At 33.4% G+C, this 17,267-nt stretch overlaps 1 long non-coding RNA gene across 1 annotated transcript; it reads left to right on the top strand.

Moving 5' to 3' along the window:
- Nucleotides 1–13,983: 13,983 nt before the first annotated feature.
- On the top strand, nt 13,984–15,854 carry LOC122147651. Its single transcript, XR_006161707.1, has 3 exons — nt 13,984–14,233; nt 15,587–15,649; nt 15,754–15,854. It is a non-coding gene; the product is annotated as an uncharacterized LOC122147651 (long non-coding RNA).
- The last annotated feature ends 1,413 nt before the right edge of the window (nt 15,855–17,267 follow it).

Raw genomic sequence — 17,267 nt, 5'->3', positions numbered from 1 at the left:
ACTACAAAGTATGTAAGCAACTGCAGCATGATGTACAGTGTACCAGGAATTCACTGATGGTATCCATAACTTCAATGACCACCTTCTGGCTTTTCTCTTCACTTGTGTGTAATTCTTCGCAATGCTCTTCAGGTAATATGTGTAACTATTGATGTTGATATGGTTTTGTGTAATAAGTATTATACCGTGTAACATAATCTTTCTTCTTTATACTCTGTGAATATGCCTAGAATCACACTGCTGTCAGCAGAGTAATGAGCATACTTGAAGCCACTGCTAAAGCAAAATTCCCCATTCCCCAGCAAAGACACAGTGCTCCATGCTTACCTCCACTTTGAAGCCTTGAGCAGCCATGTTTTATTCTTACCCTGCATCAATTGTGGGATATTACCCCAGAGTGGTGATTATGGATCTCCACAAGAAAAGGTGTCTTCAGTATTCCTTGTAAGTATGTGTTGTGTACATTGTATTATAAATGCTTCTAAAAAAAAACGGCCATGTTCCTGATTTGTGAATTTGTGTGTTTTGCAGCAGTCAGTGAAATAGCCACATCACCATCAGATTTCAAGGGTGATACAAACATTGTCTCTTTTTTTGGGAATCCGTAACGATGGAGATGATTGGTCGGGGATTTCTTTCAAGTAAAGTTATTTAATGTGTAATATTATTTAGGTCTGTGTAACTAAAGAAACTAAGTTTTCTTTAATGTACTTATACACTCTGTATTTCTCTTTGAAGGTGGCAGGAAAAATCCCTTTGTAGTTTGCCCAAGTTATGATTGTTGGGCTCCTTGGATTGGACCTAACACACTGTAAAACCCGACAAGTAACTTAACTCAAACCGTTTGAGTAAACAGATATCCTTAAAAACCTGACAAGTTAGGTTTACTCAAACCGTTTGAGGAAACCTTGAGGAAAAAAGGGGAAACCGATTGCCTTAAAAACCATTTAAGTTTTAAAACTTAATAGTTGCGAGTACTCTGAACTTAATTCAGTTGAGTTCACTGAAAGAAGATATACATTGCAATTAAGTAATTAAGTGATTAATTGAGTGATAATTGAGCATTAGTGATGAACACCTGCTGTTAACAAACAGAATTACTGAAGAAAAGAGAGAAAGGAACTCCAACTGACTTCAGACACAGCCTCACTAAAACCTGACAAGTTATGTTAACTCAAACCGTTTGAGGAAACCGATTGCCTTAAACCATTTAAGTTTTAAAACCTAATAGTTGTGAGTACTCTGAACTTAATTCAGCTGAGTTCACTGAAAGAAGATATACATTGCAATTAAATAATTAAGTGATTCATTGAGTGATAATTGTGAATTAGTGATGAACAGCTGCTGTTAACAAACATAATTACTGAAGAAAAGAGAAACACAAGAACTCCAAACTGACTTCAGACACAGCCTTAGATAAAATAAACTGAAATAAAATACATTAAATCTCTCAGATCTGATTAAACAACCCCACAAACAGCATCACCAGCTCCACTTATTAATAACCAGACTGGCTTTATTTCTGTCAGACGTCTACAGAAGATCTGATTGAGAATTAACTAAGGTTTAGATGTTGATTTATGTTTTCATTTAAAGTAACCATGTTAGAGATCAGTGTTTGCTTTAGTTGGGCTCTTGACCCTTGACTTCTGTCTTAGTTTTCTGGTTTGCTGTTGTAACCATTTGTTTGTAACTCAAAAGCCCAGAGAAAATATCATCAGGTGTTATACACACACACAATCACACTCTTAGAAGCTGCTTTTATCCAAAGCAACTTACAGTGCATTCAGGTTAGCATTTTTTTTTTATCTAACCTGTTCCTAGATGTTGGTTGTTATACTGTATATTGGTGATGACAATCATTGATTAAACTGTTTGGAGTCTAATCTCTGATGAAATCGGTGTTGTGTAATTAGGTGGATTGATTACAGTAAAAGTGATTCTAAGAGCCAGTGGTTCTGTGATAATCAGTTATATAAAGAAATTTTCCAAACAGTTTGGTTTTCTATGGTGTCACTTAGTCACACACAGACATCAATAATCAGCATATGAACCTCAACAATGGTGACCATAAAAAAAAACAAACAAAAAGCAGCAGAGCATGCTTAGAGCCATGGATGAGTTTTGTACTACAATAGTACCCAGCATGCATTGCAGCATGTTTGTTTTTGTTTTTTTTTTTTCCGTAACCATTGTTGAGGTTCATATTCGGATTATTGATGTCTGTCTGTGACTAATTGACACCATAGAAGACCAAACCTGTTTGGAAAGTCCTTTATATTAACTGATTATGAAAGAACCACTGACTTTTTGAATGGCTTTCATTGTAATTAACTGAACTAACTATAGAACACCTATTTAGTAAGATTTTGAACTCTGAACAGCTCCATAATTGATGATTATCATCACAATATGCTGTATACCAACCAATACCTGATGATATTTTCTCTGGGTTTTTTGAGTTATAACAAACATGGTTTCAAAAACACATGGTTACAACATCCAAAAAAAAAATAATCTAAGACAGAAATCAAGGGTCAAGAGCCCAACTAAAGCAAACACTGATCTCTAACATGGTTACTTCAAATGAAACAATAAATCAACATCTAAACCTTAGTTAATTCTCAATCAGATCTTCTGTAGACGTCTGACAGAAATAAAGTCAGTCTGGTTATTAATAAGTGGAGCTGGTGATGCTGTTTGTTAACAGCAGCTGTTCATCACTAAAGCTCAATCAGCACTTAATTAATCACTTGATTACATAATTGCAAAGTTTTAAAACTTACATGGTTTAAGTAAAGGCAATCTGTTTACTCAAACGGTTTGAGTTACTGTGACTTGTCAGGTTTTACAGTGCACCCGAAAGTCAGACATTGTTCTAAACACTGAGCATGCAAAACTACAAAAAACAAAGTCCTGTGATGTTCCAGATCTTGACGTCACAGAGGAAAGGTTAGGTGATGAGCTCTTTAATCTTAAGGTAAGAACACATGCACAACATCTAATTATGTTTTGCAACAATTATGGTTTTAAAACCAAGCCTGTCATGTTTAGGTTGATGCAGTGAGGAAGCTGTGCAAAGAATGTGGATTGGACACAAAGGGATCACATGGATCTTGTGTTACGTTTGCGAACAGAGATGCAAAACCTTCTGCGTACGAAAAAAAAATCTTCCAGCAGATTTGGGGTGCTTCTGGTAAATTGTCATCTCTTAAATGTCTATATAATAATAATAATAATAATAATAATAAAAATAATAATAATAATAATAATAATAATAATAATTCATTTAATAATGCATAAATATGTAGCTTTGATTGGAAAAAAAAAAAAAAATAATGTCCCCTGGAGTTTAAAAAATGTATCCTGATGGACATTTAATTTTCAGCAAAGCATTCATTGGAAGATGCAATATTTTCATTTGCTATAAGAACCTACTTGCAATTTATACATGGGTTAATTAACACTGAGGAAACTAGTCTCTGAGTCCACCCACTGACAAATTGTTGGTAAAAGTAGGTAGATTCACAGGTATGAAGAAATTATGAAAACCTAATGAAAAAAATAAACTAAAATATATATATATAAAAAAAAAGTTAATAGTTGAAGTGTTATTTGTATTTTTATTTTATTTTATTTTATTTTTTTGTAATTGTAATGATTTTTACATATATTTCTTTACATTGTACTTTCTTTAAACTGTGCTTTTGTACATTTCTCTTAGGTGGCTGGGCAGTCATTACATGTCCATGTGGAATAGTGTATTCCATCAAATTCAACATAAAGCAGAGTCTCCCAGAGACTTTGCAGACTTGCTGCTGAGTTGGAAGCACTTTCCTAATAATAGTAAATATACGACTTTGCTAGAGGACTTGCAGCACACGTTAATCTACGGGAAAGCAGATTCTCTACCTTTCAGTCCCCATGAAGGGAGACTTGCTGAACCCACTACAGCAAATATCCAACTAGCAAAGGAAGGCAAGCTCAAAGTTAATCTACCATGGTTGAAAAATAAGAAGGAGGAGGAGGATATCAACTGCCATCCTTTGACAGGATCATCAGAGCATTATGCTCTGTATGACAGATTTCATGAATTTAACACCAAAGACCCAAGAGATGCTCTTAGGAGAATCCAAGTAGTCCCAAGAACTCTGTGGATGGGTAAATACTCAAACCGCAGAGCAACTTTTTGGTTCAATGCGCAAGAACAATAAACAAATCTTCTTGAACATGCTCACGCCATCTGGACACACATTTTTTGATGCGCAGCATCATTCACCATTATAACACAGCACAGAATAAGTTTGGAGGACAGCCTAAGAAAAATTGTATCACCAAGTGATCAGTTAACCTTCAATGGTTAGTGGTCAGATAGTACTGGGTAACTTTTTTTTTTTTTTAAACAACAATGACCATTCATTTTTTGCATGTATTGTAAAAATCACTTTGTTCTTGTACTTTATGTGAAGGTACACCTCCACAGTCCCCTAAATGATAGTGAAAGACGCACACCTGTGATATTGCACAAATAGACAAATACACTGTAAGTATGTTCCTTATAAAACAAACACCGTACTTGCAAAATCTCACTTCACTTAATAAATTCAGTTGGATCATAATATTTTCTCTCTTTTCAGGCCCCAGCCAAGGTTCAGTGATTGACATGACAGCCCTACGAAATGTGCAGCCAAAAGTTAGGGCATGCTGGATGCATCCACAAAGCAGTGACCAAATAAAGATGGTATGTTGAATTTTTTGCATTTTTATGCAAAGTGTATAATCATACACAGACTGATTTTTTTTTTTTTTTTTTTTTTTCGTTTTTCTAGATAGAAAATGCTTTAAAAATGAAAAAGGAATCACGAACAACAATTTTTGGCTCAAGTAGGAGCAACAATTCTGAACAGATCAGATTTTATTACCCCTTGGGACATCCAAATGATGTTGAAGGGACTGTGAGTATTATCACATTCAATATCATCAGCTTTTGTTTTGTGAGGAAAGTGAATATTAAATTTGGTTTCTCTCAAATTATTACAGATTTGAATGCCTGCCTTTCAATGATCAGAGATATTGCTGATTTAAAAAGGTAATATTTTATATCTTCTGTGTAGAACTGTGATTTTTTGGAGTGAGAAAGTGTGCACAAGTGGTCCTTTATTAACTGTAATTTTTAAATGGTTATCTAACAGAACATAAAAGGTCCATTGTTTAAAGCTCGTATGTGACAGTGACATGGTTGCCACCATTTACTCAAGACCCTTCAGCTAACTTACCTGTAATCATTAAATAAAATTTAAATACAAAGCAAACTAAAACCCACTGTAAAAACCAACAAGAAACCAAACCCAAACAGATATATCAAACTAAGATATCTCCTTAAAAACCTGACAAGGTAGGTTAACTCAAACCGTTTGAGGATTACCGATTGCCTGAAAACCTTTTAAGTTTTAAAACTAAAATTACTGTAAAAAGAGACAAGTAACGTTACTCAAACCCTTTTGTGTAAACAAATATCCTTAAAAACATGACAAGTTTTATGTTAACCTCAAACCGTTTGAGGAAACCGATTGCCTTAAACCATTTAAGTTTTAAAACTAATAGTTGTGAGTACTCTGAACTTAATCAGTCAGTTGAGTTCACTGAAAAGAAGATATACATTGCAATTAAATAATTAAGTGATTAATTGAGTGATATTAGTGATGAACAGCTGCTGTTAACAAACAGAATTACTGAAGAAAAGAGAAACACAAGAACTACAGCTGACTTCAGACACAGCCTTAGATGAAATCAACTGAAATAAAATACATTAAATCTCTCAAGATCTGATTAAACACCCCACAAACAGCATCACCACAGCTCCACTTATTAATAACCAGACTGACTTTATTTCTGTCAGACGTCTACAGAAGATCTGATTGAGAATTAACTAAGGTTTAGATGTTGATTTATGTTTTCATTTGAAGTAACCATGTTAGAGATCAGTGTTTGCTTTAGTTGGGCTCTTGACCCTTGATTTCTGTTTTAGTTTTTTCTTTGGCTGTTGTAACCATTTGTTGTAACTCAAAAACCCAGAGAAAATATCATCAGGTGTTATACACACACTCACACTCTCCGAAGCTGCTTTTATCCAAAGCAACTTACAGTGCATTCAGGTTAACATTTTTTTAATCTAACCTGTACCTAGATGTTAGTTGTTATACTGTATATTGATGATGATAATAATTTATTATCAAACTGTTAGAAGTCTAATCTCTGAAAAAGTAGGTGTTGTGTAATTAGTTGGAATGATTACAGTAAAAGTGATTCTAAGAGCCAGTGGTTCTGTGATAATCAGTTAATATAAACAATTTTCCAAACAGTTTGGTTTTCTGTGGTGTCACTTAGTCACACACAGACATCAATAATCAGCATATGAACCTCAACAATGGTGACCATAAAAAAAAAAAAAACAGTGCAGCAGAGCATGCTGGGAGCCATGGATGAGTTTTGTACTACAATAGTACCCAGCATGCATTGCAGCATGTTTTTTTTTTTTTTTTTTTTTTCGTAACCATTGTTGAGGTTCATATTCTCATTATTTGATGTCTGTGTGTGACTAATTGACACCATAGAAAACCAAACTGTTTTGAAAGTCCTTTATATTAACTGATTATGAAAGAACCACTGACTTCTTGAATGGCTTCCATTGTAATCAACTGAACTAACTGTAGAACACCTATTTAGTAAGATTTTGAACTCTGAACAGCTCCATAATCGATGATTATCATCACCAATATGCTGTATAACAACCAATACCTGATCATATTTTCTCTGGGTTTTTTAAGCTATAACAAACATGTTTCAAAAACACATGGTTACAACATCCAAAAAAATAATAATCTAAGACAGAAATCGAGGGTCAAGAGCCCAACTAAAGCAAACACTGATCTCTAACATGGTTACTTCAAATGAAACAATAAATCAACATCTAAACCTTAGTTAATTCTCAATCAGATCTTCTGTAGACGTCTGACAGAAATAAAGTCAGCCCTGGTTATTAATAAGTGGAGCTGGTGATGCTGTTTGTTAACAGCAGCTGTTCATCACTAAAGCTCAATCAGCACTTAATTAATCACTTGATTACATAATTGCAAAGTTTTAAAACTTACATGGTTTAAGTAAAGGCAATCTGTTTACTCAAACGGTTTGAGTTACTGTGACTTGTCAGGTTTTACAGTGTACAACTGACTTCAGACACAGCCTCACTGTAAAACCCGACAAGTAACTTAACTCAAACCGTTTGAGTAAACAGATATCCTTAAAAACCTGACAAGTTAGGTTTACTCAAACCGTTTGAGGAAACCGATTGCCTTAAACCTTTTTAAGTTTTGAAACTAACACACACTGTAAAACCTGACAAGTCACAGTAACTCAAACCGTTTGAGTAAACAGATTGCCTTTACTTAAACCATGTAAGTTTTAAAACTTTGCAATCATGTAATCAAGTCATTAATTAAGTGCCGATTGAGCTTTAGTGATGAACAGCTGCTGTTAACAAACAGCATCACCAGCTCCACTTATTTAATAACCAGACTGACTTTATTTCTGTCAGACGTCTACAGAAGATCTTATTGAGAATTAACTAAGGTTTAGATGTTGATTTATTGTTTCATTTGAAGTAACCATGTTAGAGATCAGTGTTTGCTTAGTTGGGCTCTTGACCCTTGACTTCTGTCTTAGATTATTTTTTTTTTGGAAGTTGTAACCATGTGTTTTTTGAAACATGTTTGTTATAAACTCAAAAAACCCAGAGAAAATATGATCAGGTATTGGTTGTTATACAGCATATTGGTGATGATAATCATCAAATATGGAGCTGTTCAAAATCTTACTAAATAGGTGTTCTATAGTTAGTTCAGTTGATTACAATGAAAACCATTCAAAAAGTAAGTGGTTCTTTCATAATCATTTAATATAAAAGACTTTCCAAACAGTTTGGTCTTCTATGGTGTTAACTAGTAACACACAGACATCAATAATCAGAATATGAACCTCAACAATGGTTACGAAAAAAAAAAAAAAAACATGCTGCAATGCATGCTGGGTACTATTGTAGTACAAAACTCATCCATGGCTCCCAGCATGCTCTGCTGCATTGTTTATTTTTTTATTTTTTTTTATGGTCACCATTGTTGAGGTTCATAGACTGATTATTGATGTCTGTGTGTGTGACTAAGTGACACCACAGAAAACCAAACTGTTTGGAAAGTTCTTTATATTAACTGCTTACCACAAAAACAACTTTTACTATAATCAATCCAACTAAAAACAAAACAACAAATTAAAAAACATCAATAATCAATGATTGAATAAAAAAAATGCATCATCACCAATATACAGTATAACAACCAACATCTAGGTACAGGTTAGATAAAAAAAAAAATGCTAACGTGAATGCACTGTAAGCTGCTTTGGATAAAAGCAGCTTCTAAGAGTGTGAGTGTGTGTATAACACCTGATGATATTTTCTCTGGGCTTTTGAGTTACAACAAATGGTTACAACAGCCAAAGAAAAAACTAAGACAGAAATCAAGGGTCAAGAGCCCAACTAAAGCAAACACTGATCTCTAACATGGTTACTTCAAATGAAAACAATAAATCAACATCTAAACCTTAGTTAATTCTCAATCAGATCTTCTGTAGATGTCTGACAGAAATAAAGTCAGTCTGGTTATTAATAAGTGGAGCTGGTGATGCTGTTTGTGGGGTTTGTTTAATCAGATCATTATATATAAAACTTATTCTAAATCAGTTTATTTTATCTAAGGCTGTGTCTGAAGTCAGTTGGAGTTCTTGATCTTCTCTCATCTAAATCAACTGAATTAAGTTCAGAGTACTCATTCATCACTAATTCATAATTATCACTCAATTAATCACTTAATTATTTAATTGCAATGTATATCTTCTTTCAGTGAACTCAACTGAATTAAGTTCAGAGTACTCATAACTATTAGTTTTAAAACTTAAATGGTTTAAGGCAATCGGTTTCCTCAAAAGGTTTGAGTTAACATAACTTGTCAGGTTTTAGTGAGGCTGTGTCTGAAGTCAGTTGTAGTTCCTTTCTCTCTTTTCTTCAGTAATTCTGTTTGTTAACAGCAGGTGTTCATCACTAATGCTCAATTATCACTCAATTAATCACTTAATTACTTAATTGCAATGTATATCTTCTTTCAGTGAACTCAACTGAATTAAGTTCAGAGTACTCATAACTGTTAAGTTTTAAAACTTAAATGGTTTAAGGCAATCGGTTTCCTCAAACGGTTTGAGTAAACCCAACTTGTCATGTTTTTTAGGATATTTGTTTACACAAAAGGTTTGAGTTAAGTTACTTGTCGGGTTTTACAGTGTGTTAGTTTTAAAACTTAAATGGTTTAAGGCAATCAATTTGCCTCAAACGGTTTGAGTAAACCTAACTTGTCAGGTTTTTAAGGATATCTGTTTACTCAAACGACTTGTCAGGTTTTACAGTGTGTAAAACCCGAAAAGTAACGTAACTCAAACATTTTGTGTAAACAACCTTTTGTGTAACAAATATCCTTAAAAACATGACAAGTTGGGTTTACTCAAACCGGTTTGAGGAAACCGATTGCCTTAAACCATTTAATTTTAAAACTTAACAGTTATGAGTACTCTGAACTTAATTCAGTTTGAGTTCACTGAAAGAAGATATACATTGCAATTAAGTAATTAAGTGATTAATTGAGTGATAATTGAGCATTAGTGATGAACACCTGCTGTTAACAACACGAATTACTGAAGAAAAGAGAGAAAGGAACTACAACTGACTTCAGACACAGCCTCACTAAAAACCTGACAAGTTATGTTTACTCAAAACCGTTTGAGGAAACCGATTGCCTTAAACCATTTAAGTTTTAAAACTAACAGTTGTGAGTACTCTAAACTTAATTCAGTTGAGTTCACTGAAAGAAGATATACATTGCAATTAAATAATTAAGTGATTAATTGAGTGATAATTGTGAATTAGTGATGAACAGCTGCTGTTAACAAACAGAATTACTGAAGAAAAAGAGAAACACAAGAACTACAACTGACTTCAGACACAGCCTTAGATAAAATAAACTGAAATAAAATACATTAAATCTCTCAAGATCTGATTAAAAACAACCCCACAAACAGCATCACCAGCTCCACTTATTAATAACCAGACTGACTTTATTTCTGTCAGACGTCTACAGAAGATCTGATTGAGAATTAACTAAGGTTTAGATGTTGATTTATGTTTTCATTTAAAGTAACCATGTTAGAGATCAGTGTTTGCTTTAGTTGGGCTCTTGACCCTTGATTTCTGTCTTATTTTTTTCTTTTTTGGCTGTTGTAACCATTTGTTGTAACTCAAAAGCCCAGAGAAAATATCATCAGGTGTTATACACACACACACTCACACTCTTAGAAGCTGCTTTTGTCCAAAGCAACTTACAGTGCATTCAGGTTAGCTTTTTTTTTTTTATCTAAGCTGTACCGAGATGTTGGTTGTTATACTGTATATTGGTGATGATAATCATTGATTATTGAACTGTTTGGAGTCTAATCTCTGATGAAATAGGGTGTTGTGTAATTAGTTGGATTGATTACAGTAAAAGTGATTCTAAGAGCCAGTGGTTCTGTGATAATCAGTTAATATAAAGAACTTTCCAAACATTTTGTTTTCTGTGGTGTCACTTAGTCACCAGACATCAATTTAAATAATCAGCATATGAACCTCAACAATGGTGACCATAAAAAAAAAATTAAAAAAAAAACAAAAACAAAAAAACCAATGCAGCAGAGCATGCTGGGAGCCATGGATGAGTTTTGTACTACAATAGTACCCAGCATGCATTGCAGCATGTTTTTTTTTTTTTTCGTAACCATTGTTGAGGTTCATATTCTGATTATTGATGTCTGTGTGTGACTAATTGACACCATAGAAGACCAAACTGTTTGGAAAGTCCTTTATATTAACTGATTATGAAAGAATCACTGACTTTTTGAATGGCTTTCATTGTAATCAACTGAACTAACTATAGAACACCTATTTAGTTAGATTTTGAACTCTGAACAGCTCCATAATTGATGATTATCATCACCAATATGCTGTATACAACCAATACCTGATCATATTTTCTCTGTTTTTTTTTGAGTTATAACAAACATGTTTCAAAAACACATGGTTACAACATCCAAAAAAAAATAATCTAAGACAGAAATCAAGGGTCAAGAGCCCAACTAAAGCAAACACTGATCTCTAACATGGTTACTTCAAATGAAACAATAAATCAACATCTAAACCTTAGTTAATTCTCAATAAAATCTTCTGTAGACGTCTGACAGAAATAAAGTCAGTCTGGTTATTAATAAGTGGAGCTGGTGATGCTGTTTGTTAACAGCAGCTGTTCATCACTAAAGCTCAATCAGCACTTAATTAATCACTTGATTACATAATTGCAAAGTTTTAAAACTTACATGGTTTAAGTAAAGGCAATCTGTTTACTCAAATGGTTTGAGTTTTACTGTGACTTGTCAGGTTTTACAGTGCTCACTAAAACCTGACAAGTTTGTTAAAACCGTTCGAGGAAACCGATTGCCTTAAACCATTTATGTTTTAAAACTAACAGTTATGATTACTCTGACTTAATTCAGTTTGAGTTCAGAAAAAAAAAAGAAGCTATACATTGCAATTAAGTAATTAAGTGATTAATTGAGTGATAATTGTGAATTAGTGATGAACAGCTGCTGTTAACAAACAGAATCACTGAAGAAAAGAGAAACACAAGAACTACAACTGACTTCAGACACAGCCTTAGATGAAATAAACTGAAATAAAATACATTAAATCTCTCAAGATCTGGATTAAACAACCCCACAAACAGCATCACCAGCTCCACTTATTAATAACCAGACTGACTTTATTTCTGTCAGACGTCTACAGAAGATCTTATTGAGAATTAACCTAAGGTTTAGATGTTGATTTATTGTTTCATTTGAAGTAACCATGTTAGAGATCAGTGTTTGCTTAAGTTTTTGGCTCTTGATCCTTCGTTTCTGTCTTAGTTTTTTCTTTGGCTGTTGTAACCACATTTGTTGTAACTCAAAATCCCAGAGAAAAATATCGTCAGGTGTTATGCACACACTCACACTATTAGAAACTGCTTTTGTCTAAAGCAACTTACAGTGCATTAAGATTAGCATTTTTTTTTTATCTAACTTATACCAAGATGTTGGTTGTTATACTGTATATTGGTGATGATAATCACTGATTAAATAGGTGTTTGGAGTCTAATCTCTGATGAAATAGGTGTTGTGTAATTAGTTGGATTGATTACAGTAAAAGTGATTCTAAGAGCCAGTGGTTCTGTGATAATCAGTTAATATAAATAACTTTCCAAACAGTTTGGTTTTTCTATGGTGCCAATTAGTCACACACAGACATCAATAATCAGCATATGAACCTCAACAATGGTGACCATAAAAAAAAAAAAAAAAAAAAAAAAAATGCAGCAGAGCATGCTGGGAGCCATGGATGGGTTTTGTACTACAATAGTACCCAGCATGCATTACAGCATGTTTTTTTTTTCCTAACCATTGTTGAGGTTCATATTCTGATTATTGATGTCTGTGTGTGACTAATTGACACCATAGAAGACCAAGCTGTTTGGAAAATCCTTTATGTTAACTGATTATGAAAGAAACTGACTTCTTGAATGGCTTTCATTGTAATCAACTGAACTAACTATAGAACACCTATTTAGTACGATTTTGAACTCTGAACAGCTCTATAATTGATGATTATATCATCAATATGCTGTATAACAACCAATACCTGATCATATTTTCTCTGGGTTTTTTGAGTTATAACAAACATGTTTCAAAAACACATGGTTACAACATCCAAAAAAAAAATAATCTAAGACAGAAGTCAAGGGTCAAGAGCCCAACTAAAGCAAACACTGATCTCTAACATGGTTACTTCAAATGAAACAATAAATCAACATCTAAACCTTAGTTAATTCTCAATCAGATCTTCTGTAGACGTCTGACAGAAATAAAGTCAGTCTGGTTATTAATAAGTGGAGCTAGTGATGCTGTTTGTTAACAGCAGCTGTTCATTACTAATGCTCAATCAGCACTTAATTAATAACTTGATTACATAATTGCAAAGTTTTAAAACTTACATGGTTTAAGTAAAGGCAATCTGTTTACTCAAACGGTTTGAGTTACTGTGACTTGTCAGGTTTTATAGTGTAACTTGTCAGGTTTTACAGTGTATATGTAACAATAATTGTCTTGTCATGCTATATAAATTAAAACAATACTTTCTCATACTCTGATGATATGAAATAATCAAATTTACAAAAATTATTTAATTCATAATTCATTCTTCTATCTGAAGACCTGATCCTCCAACTGTGGAAAATAAACCCAATTAATTTATTAAATGTAGTTGGTTGTTCGTCTGTTAGCCTAAAGATCAGCTTCAGGGACATGGTGAGTTACAGGTTAATGTTTTATTTTTACTTCTGTGCATTATAATGAAGGCTTTGTAAAACTGCACAGTGTTTTTAGCTTTTTAAACAACATACTCCGTTCTACACCAACTACACACACATTTCCTATCATGTATGTCTATGAAAGATGATCGAACCAATCAGAGTAGGTATGGTGCGGGGCGACACGTGCAGCCCCGCCTTGATCTGCAGGTTGCAGCCGGGTGCTTCTCGTTTATTTGGCTCTGCATTTTACTTAAAGGCATAGTTCACCCAAAAATGAAAATTTTGTCATGATTTACTCACCCTTATGTCATGAGTTTCTTTCTTTTATTGAATATAAAATATTTTTTGATCTTTTGAAGGTACATGTTCCTTTATTCCAGTCCAAAAACACCACAAAATCCACATGTCCTTTTTAAAATTACCCCAAAATTCATCCACCTGCCCAATGCATTTATCTCCAGTCCAACCCAATAAAAGGAATCCCATCTGAGCAAGATCCCACACAATCTGGCAACACTGATTGCTGTTAGCAGCTTTATTTTTCTGTATTATTCTCACATGAAATTACTGTTTTATCAAATTATTATGGTCTTTTCATTTATTGTAGTATTTGCATGCATAATTAATCCTTTAAAATCCTTTAGGAAATAGCTGGGGCCAAAGCACTGCCTGATAAAGCCTTCAAGACCAAACTGTATAAGGTATCATTCCTGTGTTATTTAGCTCAGTTACTTATGGTACATTTATCACTATTGTTTAATAAGTCCCTACAAACACATAAAAAAGAATGACATCTATTATCCATCCATATATAAACAAATGGCATTTATATTTACTATGTGTATGGTGTAAATTATTTTCTGTTTTGTATTAATATGCATATTCTTATTTGATGTTCACACATAAAATTTTTAAGTGATATCAGATTAATATTGATAGATTAATAATAATTTTTGTTTGCAGTCCCAACACACTGCATACATGCCTGAATACTAGGGGTGTGATGAGACACTTATCCCACGAGACGAGACGAGACTAAAATAAACTATTAAACTACTTAATATTACTATTAAAATTAAAACATGGAAGAAATGTGTGATTATTCCTTTAAAATAATGTTTGTTTCATTTTAGAAGTAGTAGTAGGCTGACAACATTCTATTACAAACAAGACTTACATTTATACTGACTGCTTTCTGTGAATACTTTTACAGTTCTGTGTATGTGATATGACGCAAGTTTTACTCAAATCAAACGATTAAATGCTGATGAAGTGACTCTCAGAGCAGTTCTGGAGATGTTGTTCATGTGTTTACATCCTCATTTAGTGAGACGGCAGACACTGAAATCACCGCAAGTGTCACGCGCGCTTTAGTTTGTGTGTGTGTAAACCACGCGACTGCGCTATTCATGAACAAAGACAGGCAGAACATGCAGGATTCATATTTAAATCGACTTTTGCGGCTTTATATTTACAGATACTAGTCCATATCGTGATTTGATTTAAGTGTAATTACCTACTTTTGGTTAATTAATTCAAAATTTGAGAAATTCTGTGACATTCCGCGTTAAACTGTGAATTCTGTTTTTATGACTGGATAAAGACTTCACTGAGTAATTTTCCTGCTTATCATGCGGACATAATATCTTACCTTACATTACACACAACTTAATGAAAATACAACTGAAATGCAAATATATATGAAATTTCCACTTCGAGAAAACAGTCACACCACTATAGTCCAATCAGACAACTCACACCCCAACAGATCTCACACCCCTACTGAATACATATTAGTACAGTTTTATTAGAAATATATATCTTTTGTAACATTATAAATGTTTTTCACTGTCACCTTTGTTTATGAAATAGATCCTTGATTAATGAAAGTGTTAATTTCTTTCAAAAACTAAAATATCATATGGTTTCCACACTAGTGGAATATTTCATTATTATTGTAGTGAATATTCCCCACTTGAATAACTTTTGTCTCTATTATTTGACATTTAATTTCTTGTAATACTTTTCTCCGTTTTACCCTTCAAAATCTTTAGAAACTACTGAAGACGTGTGGGGAGTTTAAGCCACCACAGGAGGAGGAGAACTTTGACATTCATGTATGTTTAAACAGTAAAAAATAATAATACAATAAAAATGACTGTTTTGTGACTCATTTTTACAGTGTAACTTTCTATCGTATCTGAAATCTGAACTCATTCAGGTTCTTGAGATGGGTTTTGGTGAAGTGGGTAAAGAGCCCATTGATAATGTTCATTTCTACAGCAAGAATGAGCCAAACAGAGCCTTCAAGATGCAGAAGTAACCAGTACTAAAGCTCACTTATCTCTCAAATATCTCTCATCCAGAATTTTCATAAATATAATGACTGTGAATCTCTTTGAGCATAAGATTTTATCAGATAGCCTTTTTAAACTGAGTCATTACTAAAATAAATGAATTAGTGGTATGTTTAATGAATAAAGTGATTTGAGCTCAGTCTTTATCAGATTGCTCTAGTTTGTGGTGTGTACCTGAAATCATACCTGGGTGAGTGGAAGCATTTGTTTTTCTTGGTTTGAGAAAGGTTGTGTTTGGTTTCTGTTGTGTGCCTGCAGGTGTCCAATCTCAAGCCAAAGAAGTTTCATGAATTTCTTGTGAGGGTCTATTACGATCCACCGAAACAGGAGGATCAGCAGGAAGCTGTGAAGTACTTTCATGACTGGTGCAAAGACAATAAAAAGTTTATTGATTACGAGCCTGATCCAGGTAACTCAGATTGTGCTGACATATCTGCATACTTATTACTATAGAATGTATGTGTGTGTGTTAGTGTGTGTTTGTGTGTGTATGTATGTATGTATGTATATATAATTATAAATATAATTACTAATTTTTTTTTTACTGATTCACACTGCATGAATTAAGTACAAAATTAATAACTTCTTGCTAGCTGGAAGGACTAATCAGCTTGTATGTAGGTTTTATATTTGAATAGGTATGTCCTAACCATGCATAATTTGATATGGTGTCAAGACATAAATCAAAAGTTGTTGTCGTTGCTAGTTTGAAACCAAGTCATCAAGTGCTTTTGTGTTTCATCTGGTATTTAGAAATACAAAATATATAATGAAAATGTAATTTCAGCATAAGAACTTTATAAATGGGGTAAGAGTGAATGAAATAATTGGGTGAATTAGAACAATGATATAAATACATTTCTTAATCTAGAGAAGAGAGATGGCCATGAGACACAACTGCATTGTTTCCATCTGTTATATGTTATCATGAATCCATTCAAGCTCTCAGAGTTTGATATCATAAAAAGAAGAAAGGGGGACAATAGAGAGAAATAAGAGTAATGTAACTTGTTGTGGGCTAATTCATGACCTTGTTAGTCAGCTAGCTGTTGATGGTGAAGATTGCTACGACCAACCTTCACTAAAGATTTTAAACAAAATATTTGTCCAGAAAACACAAAGAGTTGTGTTCAGGTGGATATAAAGTTCAGGGTCTGACATCTGTCTCGTAGGGAAATGATGAATAATCATATCATTACGTACTTTAATCAAATGCCTAGGATTGTAATCTCTGCTAATTTCATTTACTTACTGTTATTTAATAAAGAGTATGTGCAAAAGTAAAACTAAACTTAAATTTTAATATAGGTTTAGACGTTGGCTTTGAATCTAATGCAGGTGTTTTCAGTGAACTACTTCTGTACACTGCTTATAAATG

Source organism: Cyprinus carpio, chromosome A15, assembly GCF_018340385.1.
Source record: "Cyprinus carpio isolate SPL01 chromosome A15, ASM1834038v1, whole genome shotgun sequence".
Classification (NCBI taxonomy): domain Eukaryota; kingdom Metazoa; phylum Chordata; class Actinopteri; order Cypriniformes; family Cyprinidae; genus Cyprinus; species Cyprinus carpio.
This window is presented reverse-complemented; position numbering and strand designations above follow the sequence as displayed.